Source organism: Puma concolor, chromosome B1, assembly GCF_028749965.1.
Source record: "Puma concolor isolate L17-30 chromosome B1, mPumCon1.1.hap2, whole genome shotgun sequence".
NCBI lineage: Eukaryota > Metazoa > Chordata > Mammalia > Carnivora > Felidae > Puma > Puma concolor.
Genome location: NC_141670.1, coordinates 64,330,215 through 64,353,905, shown reverse-complemented (window position 1 = coordinate 64,353,905; position 23,691 = coordinate 64,330,215). Strand labels below are relative to the sequence as shown.

The window sequence follows — 23,691 nt, the reverse complement described above, 5'->3', positions numbered from 1 at the left end:
AAGACTAGCAGAACAGATTCTCCACAGCCAAGTGTAGACAAGAGGCCCACAGAAGAGGGTAGGAAGGGTGGAAAGGCGGTGCGTGCTACACAGACTGGAGCGAGGGAGCCAGGGTGGTGGAGAGGCAGCCCATCTGGCAAGGCAGAGCCTCTGAAGTCTGGCTTGCAAAAGCGGGGACCCAGACTGTGTGAGTTCTGACAGCCAGTTGGACTTAACACCTGGAATGTTAAAAGTCAACAGCTCTCCTCTTGGAGAGTGGGGAGGGCGAGAGGACACCGGGAGGGAGAATTGTTGAGCCCCAGAAGGACAGAGCTCGGTGGGGGAACAAGGCGCTGGCAAGTGCCATTTCGCTCTCCCATCCCCCAGCCGAAATTCCAAAGGGAACCAGTTCCCTTCACCAAACATGCCTGTCCACGCAAATGCCCAACGCTGTGCTTCTGTGGATTCATCCCTCCGATGGGACTGCCTCCCTCCCAGTGCTGCAGGGCCCCTCCCTCAGGGGACCACCTACAGCAAAACTATCTAAGCCTGCCCCTCCCAACCCTGTGCACCTTGTGGATCCACCACAGCTAATACACCAGATCCCATCCAGGCAGCACCACAAGCCTGGCAGTGTGCAAGCAGCCCAGACAGCGGCCACACCACTCCACAGTGAGTCCTTCCCCTGGGAGAGGGGAAGATAAGGTACACACCAGTCTGACTGTGGCCCCAATGGTGGGCTGGGGGCAGACATCGGGTCTGACTGCAGACCACCCACCAACACAAGTTACTCCTGACAGCACAGGGGAAGTGCCCTGCAGTTTGGAGCTATTGTGGGGACTACCCAGAATGACAAAACGGAAGAATTCTCATCAAGAGAAACTCCAGGTAGTAGCAACAGCTAACGAAGTGATCAAAACTGATTTAAGCAATATAATGGAACAAGAATTTAGAATAATAGTCATAAAATTAATCACTGGGCTTGAAAAAAGGATAGAGGACAGCAGAGAATCTACTGCTACAGAGATCAAGGGACTAAGAAACAGTCATGAGGAGCTAAAACATGCTATAAATGAGGTGCAAAATAAAATGGAGGTGGCCACAGCATGGATTGAAGAGGCAAAGGAGAGAATAGGTGAATTAGAAGATAAAATTATAGAAAAAGAGGAAGCTGAGAAAAAGAGAGATAAAAAAAGCCAGGAGTATGAGGGGGAGAATTAGAGAATTAAGTAATGCAATAAAATGGAACAATATCTGTATCATAGGAATTCCAGAAGAAGAGAGAGAGAAATGGGCTGAAGGTGCACTTGAACAAATCATAGCTGAGAACTTCCCTGATCTGGGGAAGGAAAAAGGCATTGAAATCCAAGAGGCACAGAGAACTCCCTTCAGATGTAACTTGAATCGATCTTCTGTACGACATATCATAGTGAAACCGGCAAAATACAAGGATATAGAGACAATTCTGAAAGCAGCTAGGGATAAACAGGCCCTAACTTACAAAGGTAGACACATAAGGGTAGTAGCAGACCTATATACTAAACTTGGCAGGCCAAAAAGGAATGGCAGGAAATCTTCAATGTGATGAACAGAGAAAATATGCAGCCGAGAATCCTTTATCCAGCAAGTCTGTCATTCAGAATAGGAGAAATAAAGGTCTTCCCAAACAAACAAAAACTGAGGGAATTCATCACCACTAAACCAGCCCTACAAGAGATCCTAAGGGCGATCCTGTGAGACAAAGTACCAGAGACATCACTACAAGCATGAAACCTACAGACATCACAATGACTCTAAACCCATATCTTTCTATAATAACGCTGAATGTAAAAGGACTAAATGCTCCAACCCAAAGACACAGGGTATCAGAATGGATAAAAAAAAAAAAAAAAAAAACCAAGACCCAACTATTAGCTGTCTACAAGAGACTCATTTTAGATCTGAGGACATCTTCAGATTGAAAGTGAGGGGATGGAGAACTATCTATCATGCTACTGGAAACCAAAAGAAAGCTGGAGTAGCCATACTTATATCAGACAAACTAGACTTTAAATTAAAGGCTGTAACAAGAGATGAAGAAGGGCATTATATAATAATTACAGGGTCTATCCATCAGGAAGAGCTAACAATTATAAATGTCTATGTGCCAAATACAGGAGCCCCCAAATATATAAAACAGTTAATCACAAACATAAGCAACCTTATTGATAAGAATGTGGTCATTGCAGGGGACTTTAATACCCCACTTCCAACAATGGATAGATCATGTAGACACAGGATCAATAAAGAATCAAGGGCCCTGAATGATACATTGGATCAGATGGACTTCACAGATATATTTAGAACTCTGCATCCCAAAGCAACAGAATATACTTTCTTCTCAAGTGCACATGGAAGATTCTCCAAGATAGATCACATACTGGGTCACAAAACAGCCCTTCATAAGTATAAAAGAACTGAGATCATACCATGCACACTTTCAGACAACAATGCTATGAAACTTGAAATAAATCACAGGAAAATGTCTGGAAACCCTCCAAAAGCATGGAGGTTAAAGAACACCCTATTAAAGAATGAATGGGTCAACCAGGCAATTACAGAAGAATTTAAAAAATATATGGAAACAAACGAAAATGAAAATACAACAATTCAAACACTTTGGGATGCAGCAAAGGCAGTCCTGAGAGGAAAATACACTGCAATCCAGGCCTATCTCAAGAAACAAGAAAAATCCCAAATACAAAATCTAACAGCACACCTAAAGGAAATAGAAGCAGAACAGCAAAGACAGCCTAAATCCAGCAGAAGAAGAGAAATAATAAAGATCAGAGAAGAAATAAACAATATAGAATCTAAAAAAACTGTAGAGCAGATCAACGAAACCAAGAGTTGGTTTTTTGAAAAAATAAACAAAATTGATAGACCTCTAGCCAGGCTTCTCAAAAAGAAAAGGGAGATGACCCAAATAGATCAAATCATGAATGAAAGTAGAATTCTTACAACCAATCCCTCAGAAATACAAGCAATTATCAGGCAATACTATGAAAGATTGTATGCCAACAAACTGGACAACCTGGAAGAAATGGACAAATTCCTAAGCACCCACACACTTCCAAAACTCAAACAGGAAGAAATAGAAAATTTGAACAGACCCATAACCAGCAAAGAAATTGACTCAGTTATCAAATATCTCCCAACAAATAAGAGTCCAGGACCAGATGGCTTCCCTGGGGAATTCTACCAGACATTTAAAGCAGAGGTAATACCTATCCTTCTCAAGCTGTTCCAAAAAAATAGAAAGGGAAGGAAAACTTCCAGACTCAGTCTATGAAGCCAAACTACTTTGATTCCTAAACCAGAGACCCAGCAAAAAAAAGAGAACTACAGGCCAATATCCCTGATGAATATGGGTGCAAAAATTCTCAACAAGATACTAGCAAATCAAATTCAACAGTATATAAAAAGAATTATTCACCATGATCAAGTAGGATTCATTCCTGGGCTGTAGGGCTGGTTCAACATTCGCAAATCAATCATTGTGATATATCATAGTAATAAAAGAAAAGAGAAGAACCATATGGTCCTGTCAAAGGATGCAGAAAAAGCATTTGACAAAATTCAGCATCCTTTCTTAATAAAAACCCTCGAGAAAGTCGGGATAGAAGGAACATACTTAAACATCATAAAAGCCATTTATGAAAAGCCCACAGAAAGGGGCGCCTGGGTGGCGCAGTCGGTTAAGCATCCGACTTCAGCCAGGTCACGATCTCGCGGTCCGTGAGTTCGAGCCCCGCGTCGGGCTCTGGGCTGATGGCTCAGAGCCTGGAGCCTGTTTCCGATTCTGTGTCTCCCTCTCTCTCTGCCCCTCGCCCGTTCATGCTCTGTCTCTCTCTGTCCCAAAAATAAATAAACGTTGGAAAAAAAAAAATTAAAAAAAAAAAAAAGAAAAGCCCACAGCTAATATCATCCTCAATGGGGAAAAACTGAGAGCTTTTTCCTTGAGATCAGGAACACAACAGGGATGTCCACTCTCACCACTGTTGTTTAACATAGTGTTGGAAGTGCTAGCATCAGCAATCAGACAACAAAGGGAAATCAAAGGCATCAAAATTGGCAAAGATGAAGTCAAGCTTTCACTTCTGGTAGATGACATGATATTATATGTGGAAAACCCGACAGACTCCACCAAGAGTCTGCTAGAACTGATACATGAATTCAGTAAAGTCACAGGATACAAAATCAATGTACAGAAATCAGTTGCATTCTTATACACTAATAATGAAGCAACAGAAAGACAAATAAAGAAACTGATCCCATTCACAGTTGCACCAAGAAGCATAAAATACCTAGGAATAAACCTACCCAAAGATGTAAAAGATCTGTATGATGAAAACCACAGAAAGATTATGAAGGAAATTGAAGAAGATACAAAGAAATGGAAAAACATTCCATGCTTATGGATTGGAAGAATAAATATTGTTAAAATATCAATACTACCCAAAGCAATCTACACATTCAATGCAATCCCAATCAAAATTACACCAGCATTCTTCTCAAAGCTAGAACAAGCAATCCTAAAATTCATATGGAACCACAAAAGACCCTGAATAGCCAAAGTAATATTGAAAATGACCAAAGCAGGAGGCATCACAAACCTAGACTTTAGCCTCTACTACAAAGCTGTAAACATCAAGACAGCATGGTAGTGGCACAAAAACAGACACAAAGACCAGTGAAATAGCATAGAAACTCCAGAATTAGACCCACAAACGTATGGCCAACTAATCTTTGACAAAGCAGGAAAGAATACCCAATGGAAAAAAGTCTCTTTAACAAATGGTACTGGGAGAACTGAATAGCAACATGAAGAAGAATGAAACTAGACCACTTTCTTACACCATTCACAAAAATAGACTCAAAATGGATAAAGGACCTGAATGTGAGACAGGAAACCATCAAACCCTTAGAGGAGAAAGCAGGAAAAAACCGCTCTGACTTCAGCCGCAGCAATTTCTTACTTGACACATCCTCAAAAGCAAGGGAATTAAAAGCAAAAATGAACTATTGGGACCTCATGAAGATAAAAAGCTTCTGCACTTCCAAGGAAACAATCAACAAAACTAAAAGGAAACCAATGGAATGGGAAAAGATATTTGCAAATGATATGTCGGACAAAGGGCTAGTATCCAAAATCTAAAAAGAACTCACCAAACTCCACACCGAGAAAACAAATAATCCAAGGAAGAAATGGGCAGAAGACATGAATAGACACTTCTTTAAAGAAGATATCCAGATAGCCAACAGGCACATGAAAAGATGCTCAACGTCGCTCCTCATCAGGGAAATACAAATCAAAACCACACTCAGATATCACCTCACACCACTCAGAGTGGCTAGAGTGTACAAATCAGGAGACTATAGATGCTGGTGAGGATGTGGAGAAATGGGAACCCTGTTGCAGTATTGGTGGGAATGCAAACTGCTGCAGCCGCTCTGGAAAACAGTGTGGAGGTTTCTCAAAAAATTAAAAATAGATCTATCCTATGACCCAGCAATAACACTGCTAGGAATTTACGCAAGGGATACAGGAGTACTGATGCATAGGGGCACTTGTACCCCAATGTTTATAGCAGCACTTTCAACAATAGCCAAATTATGGGAAGAGCCTAAATGTCCATCAACTAATGAATGGATAAAGAAGTTGTGGTTTATATGTACAATGGGATACTACTTGGCAATGAGAAAGAATGAAATATGGCCTTTTGTAGCAACATGGATGGAACTGAAGTGTGTTATGCTAAGTGAAATAAGTCATACAGAGAAAGACAGATACCATATGTTTTCACTCTTATGTGGATCCTGAGAAACTTAACAGAAGACAATGGGGGAGGGGAAGGGGGAAAAAGGTTAGAGAGGGAGGGAGGCAAACCATAAGCAACTCTTAAAAACTGAGAATAAACTGAGGGTTGATGGGGGGAGGGAGGGGAAAGTGGGTGTTGGGCATTGAGGAGGGCACCTGTTGGGATGAGCACTGGGTGTTGTATGGAAACCAATTTGACAATAAATTTCATATTAAATAAATAAATAAACAAATTTTAAAAATGAATTCAGAAAAAAAATCATAAGGACTAACATGAAAAAAAAAAGTCAATTGGTGTTAAGTAAGGGAGATTTATCCTAGATAATCTGGATGGACCAGAGTCAACCAGTTTCAAAGGAATTTCAATTCAGCAGGGCTGAAATTTCCCTGAGGATTAAATTCCACCTGTGGATTGCCACTTCAGCCTGCCCAAAGATCTTCCAGCCTGCCCTTTCTGAAGGCTTGTGCTATGAATTTCAGACTATCCTAGCCAGCCCCCACAATCATATAAGCCAATTACTTGAAATCTACCTCCATAATATCTCCTACTGGCTCTGCTTTTCTAGTTAACATTGACTGAGACAATCATCAACCATATGAGTAACTCCCAGCCATTGACCTTGCATTAGCTTTAAAAAGTCATTATTCTAAAAGTCATTGACTTGTATACTTAAGATGAGTGGTTAAGTTTTACCACCATCTTGGAGCCTGTGGAGACCACTGGAAACAGGGCTCCTTAAATGACAAATATGTCTGGAAGACTGTGGTTCAAGACCATATTTTCTGGCTGTAAGCGAGGTCTCTGGAACCAGAGGACACACAGCTCTTATTAAAATTGAAGGTGTTTATGCTTGAGATGAAACTGAATTTTATGTAGGCAAGCCATGTGCTTATGGGTATAAAGCAAAGAACAACACAGTGACTCCTGGTGGCAAACTGAACAAAACCAGAATTATCCAGGGAAAAGTAACTCATGCTCATGGAAACAGTGGCATAGTTCAGGCCAAATTCTGGAGCAACCTTCCTGCTAGGGCCATTGCTTTTTCCTGTGTGATGCTGCCCCTTACCCCCGCCCAAGGGTTTAAACTTATTGAAAAGTAAGTAAACAAAGGTGTATATTTGTCCTCTTCTTTATATATATATATATACATATATATCATACAAAAAGTACATATATTTATATATAATAAAAAGTGAAGTGAATTTAATTGGACATAAATTATATCTCAATGGAGTTGTTACCAAAAAGAAAGAAAGGAAGGAAGGAAAAAAGGATGGAAAAGAGAGTGCAAGGGAGAGAGAAAAAAAGGAAACAGGACAAAAAAGATCATTGCTCCTGTTGATAGTCTTTGCCTCCAAACCTCTAGCCTCCATTTGGCAGCTTTATCAGCTACTGCTCGCCACCAGCTGGCTAACTAAGTTGAAACCATACAAAATTGCTGACTTTTGACAATTTGGAGCTACAAAAACTGCAGTTTTACATGATTCACCTAATGTTTTCATCCTTTTCTTGCTTTTGTGACCTGCAGAAGTTTTTGCTCTGTTAAAATAAGGAGATGTAGTTAAACAAAACTTTTCAAACTTCCAAGTGATAGCTAAATATGCACAGCACTTCAGGAGCAACTTCCATTGTTTAATTTTGATTAACAAAAAGAGTAATTCACATTGTCAGAGGTCAAAAATATACTAATCTTAGCTTTCTTTGATATCTCATAAAGACTACATATTTAGGTCATAGGGAGGTATGATGATAGTCAGGATTCTTGAAATATTTTTCCTAAATTTAAAAACTAAAATTTAAAAATACTAAATAAATCAAGAATCACTTATACAAATCATAAAAGACAATCAGTGCAACCTTATAAAATGTGGGTAGACATATTTACTTTCCAACCCAATACATTTAAGGAGCACTGAAGTACTTAAAGTTCTGTCTTGCTCCTTCACATATTCCCAGATACCACACCTTAGAGCCAATTGCCATGAAGTAGTATAATAATTTAGATTATGTTAAAGAATCTTAACAAAGGAGAGTTACAGATACTACTGGTAATAACTTATAAGACAGAGGTACAAACATCTGTAATCTTTTAGGTGGAAATTTTTGCTTTATGTTCAATTGAATACACATTCTGTGCATTTTGATAACATAAGAGGACATAATGTTCTATATTCTGAATGAGCACACAAATATATGACCTAATATTCAGCATGCTGAATATATCCTGTCACTCCCTTCTGACCTCCCAAGTTTCTGTGAAGAGATCTTCTGCGAACCTGATCTATCTTCCATTGTAGGTTAAGGACTTTTCCCCCTTGCTGCCTTCAGGGTTCTTTCCTTGTCTGTAATATTTTGTGAACTTAACTATGATAGGTCTTGATGAAGGCCAGCTTTTGTTGCATTTAGTGGGAGTTCTATGTGCTTCTTGGATTTCAATGTCTGTTTCCTTCTCTAGGTTATGCAAATTTTCAGTTATAATTTACTCTAATAAACCTTCTTCCCCTTTTTCATCTTGGGCACCTATGATATAAATGTTATTACACTTTAAGAAGTCGCTGAGTTCCCTAAGTCTACATTTGTGATTTAACACCTTTCTTTTCCTCTTTTCAGCTTCATTATTTTCCATAATTTTTATCTTCTATATCACTGATTTGTTCTTCTGATTCACCCATCTTCATTGTTATCATATCCATTTGACTTTGAATCTCAGTTACAACATTTCTAATTTCAGCCTGACTAGTTTTTAGTTCTTTTCTCTCTGCAGTAAGGGATTCCCTAGTGTTTTCTATGCTTTTTTTTTCAAGCCCAGCTGGTATCTTTATAATTGTTCTTTTAAATTCTAGTTAGACATCTTTCTTATATCTGCATTGATTAAATCCCTGGCCATTGTTTCTTCCTGTTTTCTTTTGGGGTCAGTTGCTCCATCTTGTCATATTGTCAAGGTCAAAAAAAAAAAAAAAGGAAGCTAGATCCTAGGTGTGTTTTGGTCTGTTTCTTAAAAACAGCTGATGCAACCAAAAAAAAAAATTAAGTATAAATAAGTAAAAATTAAAATAACTTTAAAATTTGCTTTTTTTCTGTAACCCAAGGAAACAAAACAAAACAAAACAAAACAAAACAAAACAAAACAAAACAAAACAAAACAAAACGAAGCTAGGTCCTATTTCCCCTAGAGCTGAAGCTTTGCAGCACTCTCTGAGCAGTTAACTTTATACGAGAGAGGGGGTTCATGCTGGTCTTCTGGGGGTGGGGCATGCTGTGCTGATTCTCAGGCTGACTTGTCCTAGTGGAGACACACCTACAGGGCGCAGGAGGCGGGGTTTGTTGTAAGCGGCTCTGGCCTCCACTTGGTGGCACTTTCTTGCTCACTGAAGTTGGTCAGTGCTGATAGGCAGGGTGAAAATGGCAACACCCCACTCTCCACCCTCAGAGTGGGGAGCTTGCATCTGCCACTCTTCAGGAAGCTCTCATAGAAAAGCAAACAATCACCTCTTCTCCAAGCAGGGGAAATGTTTCTCCCCTGCCAACCCAGGAGATTCTCAGACCACACTGCCTGCTCCCAGGTCTCCATCCTACTTCCCCACCAGAGTACCGCTAAAGCCCACCATGTATGACCCTGGTGATGGTACAGACTTCTGAAACTTCAGCCTCTGCACTCAGCTGTTTATAAAAACTTGCAGTAGTCAGCCCGTCTCCTTTTCCCATACTATGGTTTTGGGGAAGAGTTTTTCTTGTGAAAGTCCCTGCACACACTTTCACTCTTTCTCTCCCTCTCCTTCTTTCTCTCTTGCTCCTCTCTCTCTGATCAGAATTCCCTTCCCAGGGAAAGAGAGCTCTTCTCTCCCCCAAATTAACCCTCCACAGCTCCCACCTTCCACAATGTGGCAGTTTTTTCATCTCTAGTTGTGTATTTTGCTCTCTCAGTCCTTAAGTCAATTTCTTGGGTGTTCAAAATGATTTGATATTTATCTAGCTGTGTTCAAGGGAGGAAGCAAGTCTAGGGTCTCCCTACTCCTCCACCATCTTAACTCTTCCCTCTTAATTTGCTATATAAATTCACCATGAACATTGAATAGTTAGGTTCCTGCAAGCCCCTAGTCACAGCATTTTCATCAACTAATCAATACATGACATTGTTTTCTATGCTTTTCTGTTTTAAAGACACTTTATTTATTATATATTGTTGATTCAGTAATACTGAAATCGCAGCCAACAGCACTATTAACTCATGCCTAAAGGAAGCTTATCTAATATGCATATATTCTCCTTAAGGCACATCCCAGCCTTCTTTTTTTATAAATTTTTTTTTCAATGTTTATTTATTTTTTTGGGACAGAGAGAGACAGAGCATGAACGGGGGAGGGGCAGAGAGAGAGGGAGACACAGAATCGGAAACAGCCTCCAGGCTCTGAGCCATCAGCCCAGAGCCTGACGCGGGGCTCGAACTCACGGACCGCGAGATCGTGACCTGGCTGAAGTCAGACGCTCAACCGACTGCGCCACCCAGGCGCCCCTTTCCCAGCCTTCTTGAGCTCAGGAACACTAGACAGCACTCCAGCACTATGCTTGGGGGGCCATTTAGAATGGAGAAACCATCCACAAAAAGTATAAGAATGTGGAAAATGTGGCACTAAACAGGGTGTGAAAAGTACATTTGTTTACAGTATGAAAGCTAAAACAAGAGGGTAGAGCCTTGTCTTGTCCCACCTCAACTGGAAACATGCACACGTGCTGCAGGTTTCTTGCCACTCTGAACATGTCTTCAAAGGACCACAAAAGTTCATTTTAGCAGGTAAATGAATTCACAAATATGGAATCCACAAATAATGAAAATTGACTATTGCTTAATCAATGTCTATCTTCTCTCATTAAATTATAAGACTAATAAAAACAGTGAATTACTTCCTTTGTATCCTTAATGTTTAGCACAGAGCCACACATATAGTAGGTTTTCAATAAAAATTTGTTAAACAAATGAATTATAAAAATACCCTGGAATAATTCCTATGGTAGAGAGCCTGGAACACTTAAAAAGTGTTATCAATTGTTTCCTTTATTTATAAAAAAGTATCAAATTTATTTGTAGCTGGTTTCAGTTTTAAATTAGAGCTGTTGGGCAGTTTTTGTAACAAAATTCTTTATCAGCGGTAGGGAAAACAGTAATAAGCTGTTAAATCCTGACAGCAAATAAAATTGGGGGGTCATCCATTTATAAAAGCTACACTTAATAGTATAAAGTTTCAGTTATACTACTTAATTGAATAAAATCTTACAGCTCCCCTAATTGTAACATATTCTCATTTTAACATAATTTACATTTTTCACCAAATTACTACTATTCCTGACGATTTTTTTTCAAGTTTTAATACTTTACCACTTATTCAGTATAACTCAGCTGTTACTCTTTAAGAGTTCCTTAAAATGAATTTGAAATTTAAATTTTTGCTTTGAACCTGCTTGATCAAAGAGTACAGAACATCACTACCATGAGAGATGAAACAAAGAATGGAATAAAAAACAAAAGTGATATCTATATAGTCAGCAAATTAGCTGACAAGACATTTTAACTATGTCACATTTCTGCTCAGCACAAATAAGAATAAGCTGGCTCTGAGGGACCACAATATGTAACATTTTTACTGCAAGTTTTAAGTCATAGCATTAGTCTTCTCCAACAAGTCATTTCTAAGAAAATGTCAGTGTTCATAACTACCAAAACTGTTATATCCAGTAGATGGTTTTCTACATTTTAAGGTAAAGGAATTCTTTATAAAATTTGGCTTAAAAAATAATGTCAATAATTACTAATACCTCAAAGGCTAACATCAGAAAACCACAGAAAATAGAACTACTCACTCATAATGTTATTTAGTTTTGAAAAAGCCAGAAATAACTCTATTTCAACCAATTAGCGATAATGGTAAAAGGTGTGATGAATCTACCATATCTCTTTTAAGCCAAAGCACATTTTCACCTCAAAGAGGACAGTTCTTTTTCATTCTCAATTTCCTTCATCCAGAACAGGATCCTCTTTTAAACCATTATTTGAATAGAATCCATATTCTAAAGTCATTTTTCTCCATATGATGTTTTCATTTCAGTACATAAACTACAAAACAGCAAATGACTAAGTCAATTATAAAGAATTTGTAGCATAAAAATTGCTAATTTACAATGACTGTCAACAAACCCAACCAATTTCTACTCCCAAACCTACAACTTCATTTACTAAATAATACTTTCATAAAGTATTATGGCGGGGTGGGGTGTGGGGGAGCCTGGGTGGCCCAGTTGGTTAAGCATCTGACTCTTTTTTTTTTTTTTTTTAATTTTTTTTTTTCAACATTTATTTATTTTTGGGACAGAGAGAGACAGAGCATGAACGGGGGAGGGGCAGAGAGAGAGGGAGACACAGAATCGGAAACAGGCTCCAGGCTCTGAGCCATCAGCCCAGAGCCTGACGCGGGGCTCGAACTCACGGACCGCGAGATCGTGACCTGGCTGAAGTCGGACGCTCAACCGACTGCGCCACCCAGGCGCCCCAGCATCTGACTCTTGATTGGACTCTTGATTCAGCTCAGGTCCTGATCTCACAGTTGGTGGGTTTAAACACAATGGAGCCTGCTTCGACTTCTCTGTCCCTCTCTCACTGCCCCTCCCCCACTCATATTTTTTTTCTCTCTCTCTCTCAAAATAAATAAACCTATCAAAAAAATTCAAACAGAAAGAAAGAAAGAAAAGAAAGATCTTAGTGGGTCCCTTCGAGCTTCATAATATGCCAAATGATTTCATTCTAGCTGGAGAGCCTGTCTATTTCTTCAACTCTGTGTTGGTTGTGTAGCTTTTGCAATATTTATTTCTTCCCTTGCTCTTTTTCTCTGGCCTTTGTCTTCTGGGCCAGTTTCCAAGACAGCTCACACTCACTAGGCACAGAGGGGAAGGGGCCCGCAGAACTGCTGTAAGAAAGCCATGTGGGACTTTCACAGTCCATTCCATAACATACTGAGCAAACCTTTCCACCAAACATCTCTGTAGCAATATGAGGAAAATTTAGACTTGAATAGGCTCTAATTTGCCCTAGGATTATTAGTCAGCCAATCATAATTTCAGATGACGCTTGGCTGTTTGTCTTCTTCCTTCCTAAAGGAAATGGGGGCTAGATCTCTGGCCCAGACCTGTGTGGTGCCTGTAGCTGCCGCTGGTGGCACTTTACCACCATCAGCACCTCCTCCTTTGTGTTTTCCTCCCTTGCTCACTTTTAATTTCTTACTTCAAGGGGCCATGGGCCCAGAAGAACCATGTTCACCACTGACTCTGGGCCTTGACAAGCACGGGCTCCTCAGCCCGTCCTAGCCCTTCAGGACTGGCACAACAGAGGGTCCCCAGGAAGTCAGGGCTGCCCCGCCACACCTTGCACAACCTGCAGGTGGCTGCCTCCACGGGGCATTGGGCAAAACTGCTGCAGTGGCCATGACCACCCCTATGTGGCTCCTGGGACCAGGTGCTGGGACTCCCACTCCCAACTCACTGAGCCATTTTTTTTTTTGTCCCAGCTACTGCATTCAGGGAGACATTTAGTCATGGGAGACTAAAATTTCTTCTGTTGGCTTTCTTTAAATTCTAAAATAAAAAGTTCCTTCAAAAATTTGTCAAAAAAATACTGACTCTAACAAAACAAAACAAAACAAAACAAAGCAAAGCAAAACAAAAAACAAAACAAAACAAAACACCAACCTAACAAACAAAGCTGCCACTTTCAGGGAAGATTCTAAAGCCCAGACTGGACAGTCCCAGAAAACACCCTGTGTCATGAACTTCAGTAGGACTGATTTCACTTTGGGCCATAAATATTAACTAAGCATTAAATTAACTGTGATTTATATGAACCAGGTATTCATTAAGTTACATTAGGAAGCAGAGCTGTTGGCATATTCTCCCTTAATGAATTTCCTTGCTGGAAGCAAGGGGCAATTCAAATTCTTTTCAGAAGCCTTGGAACTATATCAAAAAGTAGGTGTTTAAAAATATGTGTATGTTGTTCATGATGGTGGTGATGTTTCTTACAGTGAAAAACATTTTTCAAATGTAATAGCTGATCCTTTCAAACTCCCTTAGCACCTCAGTTTACTCACCCTGAAAGTGCACTGGCTATCAGACCCAAACAGCAGCCCCAAGACGCAGCGTCACTATGAAATCACTCTTTCTTGTCCTCAGAGGCCAGTGGGTTTTCTCGATATTGTTCTGCCAAAAACATTTGATAGTACCATCAAGCATTTGCTATAGAAAGTTCTCCTTATAGAAACCAAACTCAAACCCCAAAGTCCTGCATTTGTCTCCCTAGCCTGCCCACTTCTCCCTAGGTATGTCATTCCCATACTCTTGTACACAATAATACGCTTGTTTTAAATAAACAATAAGAAAAGATACATTGCTTCTACATAAGTGTATTGGGTAAAATGCAAAGCAGAAAGACAAAATATTTGTTGCTAGGTTTGATTCTTGGCTGTCATTTATCTAGACACTCTTATTTCATTATGAAATTTTAAAAATAATTACCAGAACATTTGTATAATTTTTACTCTTTCTTCTTTTCTGCCCCCATAATTGGCAGTTTCCGGCTTCTCTACTTTGTATTACCAAAATCTCTCCTCATCTGTACCCACTCTCCATGAATACTAGCGATAGTCTACTTCAGACCTCAACCAGTGGTCTCAACTCTGAACACAAGGAGATTTTAAATGTCATGCAAATTTTCTCCCCCTCCTACAAAAAGAAACTTACACTTTTAGTGTCTAATGTTTGAGAAAACCTATAATGGCAAAAGCTACTATTGATTTATTATTAACATATTTAAATGATTTCTTTTATTTTTTTATTTTTTTAATTTTTTTTTCAACGTTTATTTATTTTTGGGGGGACAGAGAGAGACAGAGCATGAACGGGGGAGGGGCAGAGAGAGAGGGAGACACAGAATCAGAAACAGGTTCCAGGCTCTGAGCCATCAGCCCAGAGCCTGACGCGGGGCTCGAACTCACGGACCACAAGATCGTGACCTGGCTGAAGTCGGATGCTTAACCGACTGCGCCACCCAGGCGCCACTGAATGATTTCTACTTTATTAATCATAATAATATCAAAATGCATTTCCCAAATATGTGTATGTGGTGTGGTTTCTGCTTGCCTAGCACCTCTCTCTTATTTAGGAAAGAGACAGCCCTTTTTAATTCTGGTTGTGTTTTCTTAACCACAATAATTGGCCTTGGGTCTTGGAGCAATCACATTACACATGTTTGCAAACACCATTCCTTATGTTAGAGATTGGTCCAGGGTTTTAGCAAATGGCTCAAATTGGGACAGAGCTCCTTCATGTGACTGGGGAGAAGAGCCCTTTTGTGCTTAATGGTACAGCCATGAGGGTGTGAGCTTAAAAGCTGGAAGTAGCTGTCTCCTTCACAACATTGTGCAGTTGGAATGGAGACAACTCATAAAGAATGGTAGAAAGAAAAGATAAAAAATGAAAAAAAAATCTTCTGCTTTTTGCATAAGCAAGATTAAGTGGAGTTTCTGTTATTTTAAACCTCCCACCCCTGGAATATAACACCAAGAAAGCAGGGTCTGAGCAAACCAAGTGATATTTAAAATCATTTTTTGAATTATAAAACATCAATATGAATAAAAAACCAAACATTACATAAGAATACTAAAGTAAAATTTTTCCCACTCAAAACAGCCCAAGTTTTCACTGGCAATTCTTAGATTTCCTTCTAGGAAACTGTTGGCATACACAAAAATAAAAGACATACAGAATGGAGTCTTTTAAAACTTTGTTTATGCAATTAGTACTATGTAATACATGACTTTCATCTACTCCATTATGAATATACTCCACTATTTTTAGTTAGCTATGGAACATTCCATTGCAATAATATGCCATAATTTATTTTATCAGTTCTCTGGATACTGTATGTAAGTGATGAATCATGGGAATCTACCCCCAAACCAAGAGCACACTGTATACACTGTATGTTAGGTAACTTGACAATAAATTTTAAAAAGTAATTAGAAAAATAAGTAGGATTTTATAGCATTTGGCTTCAATGAAGAAGTAATTTTTTTCCATATCATTTAGATGCTAAAAGATAAAATGTTTTGCTTGTTTGATATGGACTTATAGTCAGAATGTTGAGTGATGATTCATGTTTGAAGGATGGAGTTAACCATATCTCAGCTATGCAGCTTTAAGACTTCTTTCAAAATTCAAAAATAAATATAGGAATTGTCTGCATTTTTGTACCTTTAAGAAATATCTGCTAAGTATTTAAGAATAGTGGATCTTTGCATTGTGTCTCAAAAATGGACCCATATATTTAAGGAGTTTCTTTCCTCTTTCTGTATACACATAGTGTAAGTACTGCAGACAAGAAGGACCAACAGAAATTCAAAATATTTCTGCACCCTATGGGGTGACTGGGTGACTCAGTAGGTTGAGCGTCTGACTTCGGCTCAGGTCATGATCTCGTGGCTCACAGGTTCAGGCCCTGCGTCCTGCTCTGCGCAGACAGCTCAGAGCCTGGAGCCTAGAGCCTACTTCGTGGATTCTGTCTCCCTCTCTCTGCCCCTCCCCTGCTTGTACTCTCTCTCTCTCTCTCAAAAATAAATTTAAAAAACATTAAAATTTTTTCAAAATATTCCTGCACCCTATGGCCATTGGAAGAACTATTAGGTAAGAAGTATGCATGGTGCACCTGGGTGGGTCAGTTGGTTGAGCATCTGCTCTCGACTTCAGCTCAGGTCATGATCCCAGGGTTGTAGAATCGAGCCCCATGTCAGACTCTGTGCTGAGTGTGAAGGCTGCTTAAGATTCTCTCTCTCTCTCCTTCTGCCCCTCTCCCCTGCTCATGCTCGCTCTCTCTCAAAAGAAAACGGAAAAGATTTGTGCCCATATTTCTTTTTTGAAATATAATTTATTGTCAAATTGGTTTCCATAGAACACCCAGTGCTCATATTTCTTTACTATGTATAAAATGGTGCTACGTTATAGTCAGTCAATCAATAAATAGAAACTTTTTTCCCATTTAGGTGTAATGTGATTGCCCCTGGATTATGTTTGATTTCCCCTACTACTGTTAGTCCTGTGTACATTTTTTCCTATCCCTGCTGTGCACAATTGGGTAAATAGAATTTCTTGATGCTTAGTCTGACTATAAGCCAACCACTTTGAAAATAAAATAAGGTACTTGAATGACCTTTTGCAATCTGATCAAGTTGTCTTCAAAAAGCTGTATCTTAACGTATCTCCCTGATCTGAAATACATCATTTTACCAAGTAACATGAGAAAAAATATTCAGTGATGTGCATTACAAAAGCTTGGATCTATGACCTCTGAAAAAGCAGTCACTGAAGACAAAAATTTTAATATAATTCCACTGAATATCAAATCAACAATAGATAAGCAAGTTTAATTTTCTGTGATTTTCCATAGGATATTTCTACAGTGTGGTGGACATAGAACCTAGATTTAATAAAGTAAATACTTAGGAGGCAGGAAGGTTAATGTCCATCTTGCAAAAAATAAAAAATAAAAAAGTCATTGGGTGAATTAGGGTCAACATCACCAATTATTTAAAATTCTTTAAAAACAGCCAAATATGAACTTCTTGGTAGGTAATGGTAAAATTCTCTGCAGCAGAATAATAGTCAAAGAAAAAATGTTTAAATGTACCCATTATAATGAATATTTCACATTTTCTTTGTGCCTTCCTAAAAACTCTGAAGTCTTTATGAATGATAATTTTTCTTAGTGAGTTTCAGTGCACAGTAAAGAATGGTATTTCAGAGAAGTGAGCCCTATCTAAAGACTTATTTCATATATGACCATATAAAAATATAAGTAATGAGACAAAGCTCTTTGAAAGATAAATATGTATCTAAAAATGTGGGTTAATGTAGGTAGCAACTTAGAATTTAATAAAAGGTATCTTTTTACTGGAAAAAATAATTCCAGATTTCCTTCACGTGCAACAAAGTGCCCTCGATTGCCAATATCTTTAACAGCCTGTAAGATATATTTAAATTAATAACTAATAATTATTACTTAATCTAGTTCTTGGATTCCTCCTCTAGAAAAAAAATGAAATAGTTCAAAAGCAGGGGCAGTACAGTTTTCTCAATTCAATTTAGATGCTTCAGAGCACTGCACAGTGTTACCAGTGTCACGTTGTTGAACGGTGATAATAGTAGCACATTTAGGAACATTAACAAGTAATAGTTCTGGAGAAAAGCCAGTTGGCAAAAGCTGCTGCCATATGAGATTAGCAAGCTCTTATATTCCCTCCCACATTGGAAGTGGAAAAATCTTTACAATTTCAATTACATTACATATAATTACTTTATTTTCAATATTTATATGCACAAAGCATATGCATTTGCAAAATACTTAATTTTTACTTAAAATTCAGAAAGTGCTTTAAGACACTAACACACCGATGTGTTGTTATGTGTCATGTAGCTATCCACATGTAGGATTGGGGAAGTTTTTCAGAAACAAATGATCTTTTCAAAAATGCAATGCCAACCAAGCTGTTCCCTATAGTGAGCTACTGGGGCTCCTAATATTCACTAAATACAAACTCTATTTCTGAGCATCCATATTTATATGTGTGGGGATACAGTTGAGCCTAAATAGAGAATCAGAGTCCTGTTATGGTATATCTATATTAGAAAAACTCATCCAAAACTTGAAAATAAGGCAAGAATATTACAGCAAACTCTTTCAAAATCATGCCAGAACATTGTGTAACAAGTCCATCTGGGGATAACTGGTTCCCTGAAGGTTGTTTGTCTCCTTAGGAAATGTAACTTTATTTGAATTATTATTTACTGGTTATTAGGGCTCAGACTCTGAAAAATTAGATGTTCTCTTCTAGAAAATGGATAGGTTACAAATTATTTTGTCCAGGAGAAATGAATATGGTTTCTATTAGAATAGGTAAGATAACTCAAAGGTTACCATTGTATTTCCCTGTAGGACATTAAGCAGTTTTTACTCTTACTTAGAATTCTTTCCATAATTCATTTTCCACACACACGTGTGTGTATTTGTGTATGTGTGTCTCTAATCAATTTTGTCATTCTGTATCATCAATAAGATAAATAAATCGGGGCGCCTGGGTGGCGCAGTCGGTTAAGCGTCCGACTTCAGCCAGGTCACGATCTCGCGGTCCGTGAGTTCGAGCCCCGCGTCGGGCTCTGGGCTGATGGCTCAGAGCCTGGAGCCTGTTTCGGATTCTGTGTCTCCCTCTCTCTCTGCCCCTCCCCCGTTCATGCTCTGTCTCTCTCTGTCCCAAAAAAATGAATAAACGTTAAAAAAAAAAAATAAGATAAATAAATCTATGAATCTTTAACATGTACCCACTAAGGGACTTACCTACTTAACTTTTTGAAAATACAATCTTAATGACATTAATGAAATGTTAATAAAATGTTAACTATAACACTATGTTACCTTAATAAAATATTATCTGACAAACCGATGGGTCAGTGATCTCGAGGCATCTGTTTAATGAGTTTGTGTGCGTGGTGCAATACTGCCTTTGATATTTTGTGTTGAGATGCCTGGACCAAACTTAAGAGACACAAGAAAATAGAGAGTATCTGTGATCTATTCTTGGCCCCACTCCAGGGAGTAGATGTGATCCACTAAGACCAAGGTATGCAAGTAACAGGACTATCTTGATGAAGCTCCAAACAATCAGTGCTGCATCTGAACACAGCCCTGACATGGGGAGGGGCAACTCCCCATACCCAGGAGGTAGCAGAGGCCATGAAGCGGAGAGCTCTGAGCACTGCAGCGTATCATCAGGGAAACACAGTGATCACAAGGGCAATGGTGGCTACCCTCTAAAAGCCAGGCTCTCCTTTCTGATGGCTTGTGAGAATAACAATTTAGTTAGGAGGCCATAGCAGAAGAATATGCACAGTCTTATTTCTCAGGACATAGGGGACACCACCTTGAAATCCACACAAATAACTGAGAAAAATTGGTAAACTTATTTTAGACTCAAGGTAAGGGGTATAGGGTGTGAGTGATGCCTTAGCAAAACTCACATGTTTATATTGATGTTACTTCGTTTGAATTAAGTGTAAGACCTGAAGATATTTCATTCATTCTAGTTTTAAAACAAAATTTTTGGGGCGCCTGGGTGGCGCAGTCAGTTAAGCGTCTGACTTCAGCCAGGTCATGATCTCGCGGTCCGTGAGTTCGAGCCCCGCGTCGGGCTCTGGGCTGATGGCTCAGAGCCTGGAGCCTGTTTCCGATTCTGTGTCTCCCTCTCTCTCTGCCCCTCCCCCGTTCATGCTCTGTCTCTCTCTGTCCCAAAAATAAATAAACGTTGAAAAAAAAAATTAAAAAAAAAAAACAAAAAAACAAAAAAACAAAATTTTCATGAAAGTGTGACAATGGACCTTATTTCTATTTAGGTAGCCAGTCTTAAGGAATTCTAGAGTCATCTTTACATTATATTTTACAAGACTAAAGAAAAGTTATCCTTAGTAATCGGTAATACTATCCCATGAATATCAGTATAATAAAATATATTTATTTTTAAAAATTTTTAATGTTTATTTATTTTTGAGAGAGAAAGAGAGAGCTTGTATGAGCAGAGGATGGGCAGAGAGAGGAAGACTGAGGATCTGAAGCGGGCTCTAAGTTGACAGCAGAGAACCCAATGGGGGGCTGGAACTCACGAACTGCAAGATCAAGACCGGAACCAAATTTATATGCCCAAATGACTAAGCCACCCAGGTGCCCCAAGAAAAGATATTTAATTGTGATTTTCAAACTTTGAGTTTTTCTTTCAGCTAGCCTGCTTGTAACAGATAAATGGTGGCAAACCTGGTAATTGTTTATCTTTGAAAGATTTTGTACACAAATCAGGGTGCTTATTTCTATAAAAATAAAATTTTTATAGAAACTATAATAACAAAATATGATTAGTAGAGGAACAAGAAGAAGCAGAAGAACGTTAGGAAGGCAAAACAATGCATATCCAACCAGGACACTTTTAAGAGGGGGAACTACTAATAATTATCCTGGAAATACAAGTGTAAACCAGAAGACTGTTGAGCAAATTGGGATTTAAGTTCACTCTATGAATGAATAGGAATAGGTGGAATAAATCCTAATTAGTATTTTCAACGTTTTTATTTATTTATGGGACAGACAGAGACAGAGCATGAACGGGGGAGGGGCAGAGAGAGAGGGAGACACAGAATCGGAAACAGGCTCCAGGCTCCGAGCCATCCGCCCAGAGCCTGACGCGGGGCTCGAACTCACGGACCGTGAGATCGTGACCTGGCTGAAGTCGGACGCTTAACCGACTGCGCCACCCAGGCGCCCCCTAATTAGTATTTTCTAGAAACTTTCAGAAATATGAGTATACTTGTAATGGACATAGAGATGTACTACTCAGATAAGACACCCCCCTCCCTGCCTTAATAAAGTTCCCCAACTCCTAGGAATGGTGTTGACAGGCAGCCTCCACTGTCAGTTCCTTCATTCATGCCTCAGCTACAGAGGGCTGTCTTGTCCCAAGATTGTGCCTTTCCTAGGGCAGCCCAGGCCATTTCATTCCAACATGAGACAACTCTCTCGGGTCATTTAGACTCAGAGCTCCCCATGGATTGACTTCTCCAACTCCCCGATAATGTTTCCTTTCCCACAGGTGTTTATCTCAAGGGAACTCCCTAAAATCATCTTGCATACTAAACTCTATCTCAGAATCTGCTTCCCGGAAATCCCAACCTGGGACAGTGCTTGACATTGATATGGTAAGTAGTACTGTAATCACCCAATGGCAAAGTGACCACAGGCTCTGAAGTCAGACTGTCTGGTTCTAATCTAGGCTCACCACCTCCTAGCTGTATGGCTGTGGGCAAGTCACTTAGCCTTTCTTTTTCTGTAAAATGTAGATAAAGGTAGAGCCTGCCTTATAGGGTTGCTTGGAGATTTAAATGAATACATATGAAGAACCTAGAATAATGCTTAGAATGTAGAAAGTCATCAGTCTTAGCTACTATTAGTATCGGTGATATTATTTTTAGTCTGGTTTCAGTCTAATTTGGGAATAATTGAGCATATTCTTTGGAGCAAGGAAGCCCATAGCAGTTCTAGATTGATTGAGTTCCCTATGACTAGGCCCTTCCTCACAACCAGTGCAAAATGAGCTTCCTGACCAGTACCCAGGGCCTCAGTGACTTAACTCTTACATTACCCAGATTCTGAACCCACACTCCTCCCAGTGCTGGAATTCCATGCTTGGGGTCCAGGTCTACCCAGCATCCAGATTCCTGGGTGCTCTATCCCAACATCCCCACAACGAGCTCCTTAATAGTCGCTCATGGATCTTCCCAACATCCCCACCCTTCTCATCCAGACCTCCAACTTTATGTACTGGAACAGATATCTGCGATTCCTCTCAGTCTGACCCTTTCCAAAAGCATGCTCCTGTTGCCTTTCCCCCGCCTCTACATCAGATTTCCCAGATTCAAACAGCTTTGAAACACCCAAAACAACAGTCTCCTGTTTCTTTCCCCTGTGTTTACACACCCAACCCTGTTAGGCTGCAGAGACCTCAGCCCTCTTGTTCTATAATCGGGCCTTTGTGGATGCCGCCAAATTCTCTGTCCCTGTCAGTGTAGCACAAAAGGAAATCTCTTGTAGCAACAAACCACAAGTGACACAGGAATGTTATAAATATGATTCATAATATTTAGGAACTTTATATTGAACTTTAGGAACCTGCGAAGTTTTAAAGAATATCTCCCCAAGTGACCTCATAGAAAGTCACTGAAGTACTGGGTAATCAGAAGCCATTAAAGATAATCTGGTTTTGGGGCACCTGGGTGGCGCAGTTGGTTAAGCGCCCAACTTCAGCCAGGTCACGATCTCGCGGTCCGTGAGTTCGAGCCCCGCGTCAGGCTCTGGGCTGATGGCTCAGAGCCTGGAGCCTGTTTCCGATTCTGTGTCTCCCTCTCTCTCTGCCCCTCCCCCGTTCATGCTCTGTCTCTCTCTATCCCAAAAATAAATAAACGTTGAAAAAAAAATTTAGAAAAAAAAGATAATCTGGTTTGTAATAGTAGTAATTGCTGCTGTAGTTAGAAAATGAGTATTTCTTTTTCATATATTATTCATTCATTCTAAATAAAGAAACTATTTATGAGAGGAAAAGGCAGAATATTTTGTCCTTCTTTTTTAAACTTTAAATAAGACAAGAATAGTGAAGACTAAACTGTCTGTGTAATCCCTTATTTCAACATAGTGCCTAATTTATTTTTGTTAATAAAAAGCGCATTTCAGGCACGCCTGTCTGGCTAAGTTGGTAGAGCATGCAACTCTTAATCTCAGGGTTGTGAGTTCAAAGCCCACATTGGGTATGGAGCCTACTTTAAAAAAAAAAAAAAAAAAGCACATTTCATACTTAAAGTACTTTAAAACTTTAATCAAAATGCTGACATTCAAAAAATTAAAATATTAATATAAAATAAACATTTTTTGCTAAGAAAAAATATTCATAATAAGATACTATTAGTTTGACTGTATTAGTTTTGCTGATAGTGGCAATTTTCCCTGATATTTAAAAATACACCACAAAAGGCCCCAAATAGCCAAAGCAATCCTGAGACAGAAGATCAAAGCTGGAGACATCACACTTCCTGAGCTCAAGTTATATTACACGGCTATAGTTATCAAAACAGAGTGGTATTGTCATCAAAACAGACACATAGGCCAATGGAACAGAATCAAGAGCCCAGAGATAAACCCTTGCTTGCATGGTCAAGCAATATTTGAGAA

General features: G+C 39.2%; 1 long non-coding RNA gene across 1 annotated transcript in view; it reads right to left on the bottom strand.

Moving 5' to 3' along the window:
- Nucleotides 1–14,078, bottom strand: part of LOC147581672 (uncharacterized) — a 53,225-nt gene extending 39,147 nt beyond the window's left edge. Inside the window, exon 1 of the long non-coding RNA XR_015249722.1 lies at nucleotides 13,973–14,078. This is a non-coding gene — a long non-coding RNA (uncharacterized LOC147581672). The remainder of the gene's footprint in view (nucleotides 1–13,972) is intronic.
- Nucleotides 14,079–23,691: the final 9,613 nt, after the last annotated feature.